Genomic DNA, 11272 nt, shown 5'->3' with positions numbered 1-11272 from the left:
TCCCAGCAAACAAAAGCCCAGGCCCAGATGGCTTCATGGGGGAGTTTTACCAAACATTCAAGGAAGAACTAATACCCATTCTCCTCAAACTATTTCAAAAAATTCAAGAAGAAGGAAGACTTCCAAACTCGTTTTATGAAGCCAGCATAATTCTATTTCCAAAACCAGAAAAAGACACAACAAAGAAAGAAAACTACAGGCCAATATCCCTGATGAACATAGATGCCAAAATCCTGAACAAAATACTAGCAACTCAGATCCAGCAATACACCAAAAAAATTATCCACCAGGGCCAAGTGGGATTCATTCCAGGGATGCAAGGCTGGTACAATATTCACAAATCAGTGAATGTGATACACCACATAATGAAATGAAGAATAAAAACCACATGATCATAACAATAGATGCCAAAAAAGCCTTCAACCAATTCCAGCATCCATTTCTGATAAAAATGCTCAGCAGTGTGGGAATAGAGGGATCATATCTAGACATAATAAAGGCCATATACGAAAGACCTACAGCCAACATCATACTCAATGGGCAACAACTAAATTAATTTCCCTTAAGAACAGGAACAAGGCAAGGATGCCCACTTTCACCATTCCTATTCAACATAGTACTGGAAGTCTTAGCCACAGCAATCAGACAGGAAGAAAAAATAAAAGGGATCCAAATTGGAAAGGAGGAAGTGAAATTGTCATTATTTGCAGATGACATGATATTATACATAGAAAACAACAAAGACTCCATCAAAAGTTTACCAGAGTTAATAAATGAATTTGGCAAAGTAGCAGGATACAAAATTAACATCAAGAAATTGATGGCATTCTTATACACCAATGATGAACTTACAGAAAGAGAAACTAAGAAAACAATCTCATTTACCATTGTGGCAAAAAATTTAGGATACCTAGGAGTAAATTTAACCGAAGATATAAAGGACCTATTCTCAGAAAACTACAGGTCATTGAAAAAATAAATAGAGGAAGATATAAAAAAGCGGAACCACATACACTGTTCATGGATTGTGAGAATTAGCATCATTAAAATGTCCATATTCCCCAAAGCAATCTATAGATTCAACACAATCCCCATCAAAATACGAACGGCATACTTCACACAATTAGAACAATTACTTCAAAAGGTCATATGGAACCAAAAAAGGCCTCGAATAGCCACATCGATCTTGAAAAGGAAGAACAATGTTGTAGGGAGCACTATACAAGATTTCAGGTTATACTACAGAGCCACTGTAAACAAAACATATAGACCAGTGGAACAGAACAGAGAACCCAGAAATGAACCCAAGACAATATGCTCAGTTAATATTTGACAAAGGTCGCAAGAGCATACAGTGGAGTAAGGACAGCCTCTTTAAAATTGGTGCTGGGAAAATTGAACAGCTACTTGGAGAAAAATGAAACTAGACCATCAACTTACACCCTACATAAGAATAGACTCAAAATGGATAAAAGACTTAAATATTACTCATAAATCCATAAAAATCCTAGAAGAAAATGTAGGCAACAAAATTTCAGACATCATATACAGCAGAATATTCACTGACACATCACCTAAGGGACTACATCAAACTCAAAAGCTTCTGCACAGCGAAAGATACAATCATCAAAACAAAAGGCTACCCACTGTATGGGAGAGCATAATTGCCAATGATATATCAGATAAGGGGTTAATGTCCAATACATATAAAGTGCTCATACACCTGCACAAAAGGAAGACAATGAACCCAATTAGAAAATGGGCAGAGGAACTAAATAGACACCTCTCCAAACAGGGCATACAAATGGCTAAGAATCATATGAAGAAATGCTCATCATCACCAATCATCAGAGAGATGCAAATTAAAACAACAATGAGGTATTACCTCACACCTGTCAGAATGGCCGCCATCAACAAATCATCAAACAACAAGTGTTGGCGAGGGTGTGGAGAAATGGGGACTCTAGTGCACTGCTGGTGGGAATGCAGACTGGTGCAGCCACTATGGAAAAAAATATGGTGTTACCTCAAAAAATTAAAAATTGAACTTCCATGTAACCCAGTGATTCCACTTCTAGGAATATACCCTAAGAAGCCTGAAACACCAATCAGAAAGAATATATGTACCCCCATGTTTATATCAGCACTATTTACGATAGCTAAGATCTGGAAACATCCCAAGTATTCATCAGTAGACAAATGGATAAAAAGCTGTGGTACATATACACAATGGAGTACTACACAGCTGTAAGAATGAACGATCTCTTGTCCTTTGAGATGACATGTAGGTACCTGGAAAGTATCATCCTAAGTGAAACAAGCCAAACCGAGAAAGCAAGTTTTATACAATCTCACTTATTTGTGGAATATAATGAACATAACAGTCTGAGGAATGGGGTAGTCCCAGAGACGTTGAAGTAGGGTACAGACTGACAATCCCCAGAATAGGGGGTGGTGGGCGAGAGATAAACCACAGAACTCATATGCATGTATGCATGAACAGTGGACATGGACAACAAACTGGGGGAAGGACAGGGAGGGAGGGGAAGGGGAGAATCAGTTGGGGGGGGGAGAAACATCTGTAACAGAAATAATTAATAAAAAAATAAAAATAAAAAATAAAAAAATGGTGGCAGAGTGACTGGAAAAGCAGCTGAAGAGGACCATATAACCAAGGTCATTGAATTGAGCCTGGTAGGTCTGTGGAGGCATGAGAGGGGGGCTGGGAGTCCAAGGACAGCAGTGGACCAAGCACTCTTGGGGTTAAAATCTCAAGCCAACTCCACAGCACAGAGGGCTAGGCAAAGCACTAATTTAGCTATAGCCACTCACCTTGAGCTCTGGCATAGGGAGGAAGGTCTGAACTGAAAATGTGTGGGGAGACTCAAGAATTGGAGGGTGCTGAGAGTTTTTGCTGAGTTGCAGCCCCACAGGACGGTGGCCATCTTGCTTCTTCCCAAAGCTCTGGGGAGAAGCAACAGCCCCTCCCTCAGATATTCAACCCCAGCCAGCTAGGCCAAAGAAATAAAAATTGAGGCTCAATAACAACCAGCATCTGTCCTACCCTCGGGAAATCCCTCTTACACTGAACACCTGAGGAAGTTTTTCATTCATCTGAGAACATAAGGCTCTTCAAGTATCTGAGAATAATAGCCTCCAGACAAAAAGCTAGAGGATAAATTAACCTTTCCTGAGCTTGAAAACCTACCCAGGAAAGTAAGACTTAACAGTGGTGTTTAACATGGGTCCTCCCACACTCATCCAAACCCAGAAGAGGAAGCCACAAACAGCAGAACACCAACATGCATGGGGAAAAATTGGCAGGCTCCAGAACCCACTGAGACAGCAAAAATTGTGAAATTAAGAAACAAATTCCAAATGAAAGAATAAGAAACCTCTACCAAACATGAGATACATGAAATGTAGTTAAGCAAGTTATCAGAGGTAGAGTTCAGAGCCATGATCTTGAGGAAGCTCAACATCATGTGTAAGGACATCAACATCATGAGTAAAAATAAACATTGAAAATTTTAGACTGGAAATGAAAAACCACAAAGAAGAAAGAAAGAATAAACATAGAAGAAATAAAGAACAAATTGGAAGGAGTAACCAGCAGAGTAGAGGAACCTGAGGACTGGATCAGTGAATTAGAAGACAGGGTAGAACAAAACAACCAATCAGAAATCCAAAAAGAAAAAACAACTGAAAAACGGGAAGACAGCTTAAGATAACTGTGGGACAACAGGAACCATAATAATATTCACTTCATAGGAGTCCCCGAAGAAGAAGAAAATGAGTAAGGGTTACAGGATATATTAAAAAAACTGACAGAACTTCCCTAACTTGGTGAAGGAATAAGGCATTCAAGTTCAAGAAGCACAGAGAGCACCAAGTAAGAAGAACCCAAACAGGCCCACACCAAGACACATAGTAATCAATGTGCCAAAAATTAAAGGCCAACAGAGACTCCTAAAGGCAGCAAGAGATAAGCAACAGGTTACCTACAAAGGAACCCCTATAACGCTCTCAGCAGACTTCTTGACAGAAACACTACAGGCCAGAAGGAAATGGCATGAAGTAATCAAGGTCATGAAAAACAAGAATCTGAATTCAAGAATACTCTATCCATCAAGGCTATAATTTAAAACAGAAGGTGAAATAAAGAGCTTCTCAGACCAAAAAAAAAAAAAAAAAAAAGTTAAGGGAAAATGAAGAGATGGAAAAAAATCTTGCAAGCAAATGGAAATGGAAAGGGGAAAAAAAAAGCCGGGGTAGCAATACTCATATCTGATAAAATAGATTTCAAAATGAAAGCCATAACTAGAAACAAAGAAGGCTACTACATAATATTGAAAGGATCTATCCAACAGGAGGATATAACCTTGGTAAACATATATGCACCCAATATAGAAGCACCAAAATATCTTCAAAATCCTCTAGAAGACTTTAAAGGAGAAATCAACAGCAAAACAATCATAGCAGAGGACTTCAACACTCCATTGATATCACTGGATAGATCCTCTAGACAAAAAATTTAACAAGGAAACACAGACTCTTAATGAAGCACTAGATCAATTGGATTTAATAAATATCAACAGAGAATTACACCCCAAAACTGTAGAATTCACATTCTTCTCAAGTGTACATGGGACATTCTCAAAGATAGACCACATGTTAGGACAAAAACTAAGTTTCTACAAGTTCAAGAAAATTGAAATTATATAAAAAATCTTCTCAGATCACAGTGGCATGAAACTAAAAATCAATTGCAACAAGAACATGCCAAGACATTTGAACACATGGAGGCTAAATAGCATGCTATTAAACAATGAATGGGTTACCAAAGAAATCAAGGAAGAAATTAAAAACTTCCTGGAAACCAGTGAAAATGAACACACAACAAAAAATCTATGGTGTGCAGCAAAAGCAATTCTGAGAGGGAACTTCATAGCACTACAGACCTACCTCAAGAAACAAGAAAAATTTCTAATACAGTATCTAACCTCACAATTTAAAGAACTAGAAAGCAAACAAAAAGAAAAGCCCAGAGCAAGTAGAAGGAAGGAAATAGTAAAGATCACAGCAGAAATAACCGACATAGAGACCAAAAACACAATTCAAAGGATCAATGAAACAAAGAGCTGGTTCTTAGAAAAGATAAACAAGATTGATGGACCCTTAGCTAGACTCACTAAGAAACAAAGAGAGAGAACCCAAATACACAAAATCAGTAATGAAAGGGAAGTAACTAACACCACAGAAATACAAAGGACCATTAACAAATACTACGAACAATTACACAGCAACAAATTAGACAATGTAAGCAAAATGGACACATTTTCCAAAACACATAGCTTCCCAAAACTAAACCCGGATAGGGAGGAGGAAGTCAATGGGGGGGGGGGAGAAACATCTGGAACAAAAAGCAATTAAAAAAAAAAATCTAAACCAAGGAGAGATAGAAAGCTTGAACAGACCAATAACACCTAAGGAAATTGAATAGGTAATCAACACCAGCAAACAACAGCCAAGGCACAGATGGCTTCACGGGGGAATTTTACCAAACATTCAAAGAAGAACTAACACCCATTCTCCTCAAACTATTCCAAAAAATACAAGAAACAGGAAGACTTCTAAATTCATTTTATCCAGCCAGCATAATTCTAATTCCAAAACTAGAAAAAGACACTACAAAGAAAGAAAACTGGAGGCCAATATCCCTGATAAACATAGATGCCAAAATTCTGAACAAAATATTAGCAAATTGGATCCAGCAATACATCAGAAAATTATTTATCATGACGAAGTGGGATTCATCCCAGGGATGCAAGGCTGGTATAATATTCACAAATCTATAAATGTGATACACCACATAAAAAAATGAAAGATTAAAACCACATGATTATAACAATAGATGCTGAAAAAGCATTTGACAAAATCCAGCACCCATTTTTGAAATAAAGGATCAGCAATGTGGGAATAGAAGGATCATATCTCAACATAATGAAGGGCATATATGAAAGACTTACAGCCGACATCATACTCAATAGGCAAAAACTAAAAGCATTTCCCTGAAGAACAGGAACAAGACAGGGTTGCCCACTTTCGCCACTCTTATTTAACATAGTACTGGAAGTCTTAGCCACAGCAATCAAACAGGAAGAAAAAAGTAAAAGGGATCCAAATTGGAAAGGAGGAAGTGAAACTGTCATTATTTGCAGATGACATGATATGATACATAGAAAACCCTAAGGACTCCATTAATTATTTACTAGACTTAATAAATTAATTTGGCAAAGTAGCACAATACACAATTAACATCAAGAAGTCAATGGCGCCCTGGCCGGTTTGGTTCAGCGGTTGGAGCGTCGGCCTGCGGTCCTGAGAGACCCGGGTTCGGTTCCCGCTAAGGGCACGTACCTTGGTTGCAGTTTGTCCCCGGCCCTGGTCGGTTGTGTGGGTGGCAGCCACTCGATGTGTTCCTTTCACATCGATGTTTCTCTCTCTGTGTTTCTCTCTCTCCCTCCCTCCCACTCTACCTGAACAAAAAAATGGAAAAATGTCCTCGGGTGAGGATAAAAAAAAAAAGTCAATGGCATTCTTATTCATCAATGATGAACTCACAGAAAGAGAAACTGAAAAAACAATCCCATTTACCATCAAGGCAAATAAATTAAGATACCTAGAAATGAACTTAACCAAAAAAGTAAAGAAACTATTTGGAGAAAACTACAGATCACTGAAAAAAGAAATCGTGGAAGATATAAAAAAGTGTTCATGGGTTGGAAGAATTAACATCATTAAAATGTCCATACTACCCAAAGCAATCTATAGATTCAATGCAATCCCCATCAAAATACCAACGACATATTTCACAGAACTAGAGCAAATATTTCAAAAGTTTATACGGAACTAAAAAGAACCCGAATAGCCACAGCAATCTTAAAAATGAAGGACAAAATAGGTGGGATCACAATACCGGATATCAGGTTATACCACAAAGCTACTGTAATCAAAACAGCCTGGTACTGTCACAAGAAGAGGCATATAGACCAGTGGAACAGAACAGAGAACCTGGAAATTCTCCAAAGGCCTTATGCTCAATTAATATTTGACAAAGGAGGCAAGAGCATACAGTGGAGTAAGGACAGCCTCTTTTTTTTTTTTTTTTTTTTTAAATCCTCACCCGAGGACATTTTTTGTACAGATAGAGCAGGAGGGAGAGAGAGGAAGAGAAAGAGAGAGAAACATCGATGTGAAGGGACACATCGAGTGGCTGCCACCCGCACGACCAACCAGGGCCGGGGACAAACTGCAACCGAGGTACGTGCCCTTAGCGGGAACCGAACCCGGGTCTCTCTGTACCGCAGGCCGACGCTCCAACCGCTGAGCCAAACCGGCCAGGGCAGGACAGCCTCTTTAAAAAAATGGTGTTTGGAAAATTGGACAGCTACATGCAAAAAAATAAAACTAGACCCTCAACTTACACCATATACAAGGATAAACTCAAAATAGATAAAATACTTATATGTGACTTGTGAGTCCATAAAATCTTTAGAAGAAAATATAGGCAACAAAATTTCAGACATCATACGCAGCAGAATTTTCAGATGCATCACCTAAGGCAACAGAAACAAAGGAAAATCCGAAAACATGGGACTATATCAAACTAAAAATCTTCTCTACAGCACAAAAAAAACAAACATCAAAATGGAAAAGGAACCCACTTTAGGGGAGACCATAATTGCCAATGATACATCAGATAAGTGGTTAATTTCCCAAATATATTGAGTGCTCATACAACTGAACAAAAGTAAGACAAAGAACCCAATTAAAAAATGGGCAGAAGACCGAAATAGACACCCCTCCAAGCAGGACATACAAATGGCCAAGAAACATATGAAGAAATACTCAACAATACTAATCATCAGAGAGATGCAAATTAAAACAACAATGAAGTATCTCCTCACACTTGTCAGAATGGCCGTTATCAACAAATTATCAAACAACAAGTTCGCGAGAGTGTGGAGAAAAGGGAGTCTAGTACACTCTGGAGGGAATGCAGACTGGTGCAGCCACAATGAAAAACAGTTTGGTGTTTCCTCAAATAATTAAAAATTGAATTACCATTTGATGCAATGATCCTACTTCTAGAACTACACCCTAAGAAGCCTGAAACACCATCGGAAAGAATATACGTACCCCCATGTTCATAGCAGCACTATTTACAATAGCTAACATCTGGAAACTGCCCAAGTTTCCATTAGTAGATGAATGGATAAAAAAGCTGTGGTACATATACACAATGGAGTACTATGCAGGTGTTAAGAAAGAAAGATCTCTTATCCATTGAGAGGACATATAGGAAGCTGGAGAGTATTATCCTACATGAAAGAAGCCAAGTAGAGAAAGACAAATATCACGTGATCTCGTTTGTGGGATATAATGAACATAACATTCTGAGGAACAAGGTAGACCCAGAGATGTGGAAGGAGTGTACCCCCTGACAATCCTCAGAAGAGGGATTGTGGGTGTTGGGAAGAGATAAACTACAGAACTTATATGCATGTATGCATAACCAATGGACATGGACAACAAAGCTGAGGATGGGGTGGGGGGTTGGGAAGGAGGGTGTCAATGGGAAAAAAATGAAGAAACATTTGTAACAAAAATAAATTAATTTTAAAAAAGGACTAAAAAAAGAAAATGCTTTTAGCTGTCCATTGTGCCATACCACCTTCTAGAGGAAGTATGTTCCAGCAAGAAAAAAACAGTATTGGCAAGGAAACTTTATCCAGCTTTCTAATGATGTCAGGGAATTTTCTCTCACCTTTGGGAGCAGGAGGAGGGAAGATGTGCAAAATAATGGCCTCCCAGGGAGCTGTTATGCACTTGTTTTTAATAACTCCCCCTAAGCCCATGTTTCAGCACAGTTCTGGTAGTTAATGCCTTCTTTAACTAAGTCAGGTGCAACCAATTAAAACCACCATCTCTGCAGTGAGTGAGACACTTAACTCCTTATTTCCAACAATTATTGTGCAAAAGAAGGATGGAAATGATTAAAGAAGCAGGGTATTGCTTATAAGAAAGGGAGCTACTTACAAACCTAGATGCAGGGATTACATAGGTTGCTCATAAATAACTGCACTATGCATGTATCTATATAAGATGATTTATATGTGCATCTGTACATAGATATTGATATGAAAGATAGTGTGTATGCATACATCCCTACCCATATATATCTGGGCACATATGTGGGTAATATGAGTGTCTGTGCAAATAATATATTTACACTGGGGCTATTTAGTAGAGTGATAAAGGGTCCAATATACTTCAACATAGCTCCTAACAAAACACGTCTCAGCCTAGCCTTCAATAATAAGTGTCCATAAAGATGGCTTGGAATCCTCCAGAAAAAGGTAAATTGTATCAGGTTTACTTAGTATAAAAAGACAGAAATCTATTCTTTTGAAACATAATGAAAAAGACTTTGTTAGTTCTAGGGATACTTCCATTATTTGGGTCATACACTTGTAAAGTGCACATCCTTCCCTGATAATTGAAAATAGATCAGGCATTACAGTATCTGCCAACCAAAGCATGTCACACTAGGTTCTGCCAATGTGAGTATGGGTCTGTGTGTCAGCATTTTATGTCTGTGGTGTGTGTGTGTGTGTGTGTGTGTGTGTGTGTGTGTGTGTGCTTGCTCAAGTTGGTTTGTGTTTATGCATGTAGAAATGAGTGGGCGTCAGGGTATACATTTTTTAAATGAATTCCATCTAATATTTGAATGGTTTCTGCTCAGCATGTTGCTGTGATTATCACTCTTCCTAGTTTCCTGTTTTGGTGCCGTTTTTCCTTTTTCAGTGGGTATCCCATGGGGGAAATATGGCTCAGTTGGAGACTGCTCAGATTATCTGACCCTGCCCACCTGTTGAACCTAGAAACCTCACTAACTCATCCTGTAGTAGCAACTGTATCCTCTTGCCAATGTAGCCATCCAATCTTTGATCCTTTCTGCCCAGAACTACTTCCTTGAAACTAACCTAATTACCTTCCTTAGACTAACTTAAGCACTGGTCCTGGCAGAACCAGGGACAGAAGCAAGTACAAGGTTGGACTGCAGGGTTTTGCATCATGCAGACCAGCCCCCCTTGAGGATAGTAGTAACCTGGATGCATGAGAGGCTGCCTGATTTTGGGTAGAAAGAAGCACCCTGGTAGCTCCCATGGCTCTTTGTCCAAAGAGAAAACCAAGCGAAGTAAAATGAGAGCCAAGCATAGAGGGTGCTGGGTCATTATTGAGAAGAAGGAAAAGAAGAGTAAAAGCTAAATATGGAGTGTCCCAGAATATTGCTCCTAAGAGCCAAGAAGTCCCAATGTTGCCCCTACGAATACACCAGACAGCCATTTATTAAAAGACTACTATACATTAAGCACTTGCCAGACACTGAACATATCTCAGTAAACAGGACTTGGCCCATTCCCTTAAGCTGCTCATTACATATTTGAAATCAAGAAGAAAGTTTGTTTTCACATTTCTGGGTAAGAAGTTCTTCAGCAGATGTAAGAGAAGATTTCCTGGAAAAATGGAGTTAGGCAAGTGAATAGTGGAGAGGGGAGTGAACACTTAAAGGCTACCCACTTGACTTCAGGATAAAGTCCAAATTCCTTGTCTTGGAATAGAAGGCACTTCATGATTTGGCACCAGCTTCTCAGGTCTCAGTTGTTGTCACCATTGCCCACATACTCTATATCCAGCCACAAACTACTTGTACTAGTTTGGACATACACACTCTCTTTCACTTTCAATCTATTTCAGATGATAATCACTTTACATGGAATGATCTCCCAAGGCCTCAACCATGCAATCCTATGTATTTATCTTGACACAGCTCAGGTATCACTTCCACTGGGAAGTTTTCCCTTTATCTGACCATTGCCCCACCCCCCTCAAGTTGGTTTGGGTATCTGTATTACTTTGCTGTGGCTGCCATAACAACGAACCACAAGCTTAGAGGCCTAAATAACAGAAATTTATTTTCTCATAGCTTCAGAGGCCAGAAGTGCAAGATCAAGGCAGCACTGAGTCTTTCTAAGGGCAGTTAGGAAGAATCTCTCCCTTGCCTCTTCCCTAGCTTCTGGTGGTTTATTGGCATTCTTTGGTGTTTTGTGGATTATAGACACATTATTCCAATCTCTGCCTTTATTTTTACATAGTATTTTCCCTGTATGTGTGATTTTGTGTCTAAATTTCCCCTTTTTGTCAT

Source organism: Molossus molossus, unplaced genomic scaffold (assembly GCF_014108415.1).
Source record: "Molossus molossus isolate mMolMol1 unplaced genomic scaffold, mMolMol1.p scaffold_m16_p_2, whole genome shotgun sequence".
Lineage (NCBI taxonomy): Eukaryota > Metazoa > Chordata > Mammalia > Chiroptera > Molossidae > Molossus > Molossus molossus.
The sequence above is the reverse complement of the archived record's forward strand: the minus strand, read 5'-3'. Positions refer to the sequence as shown.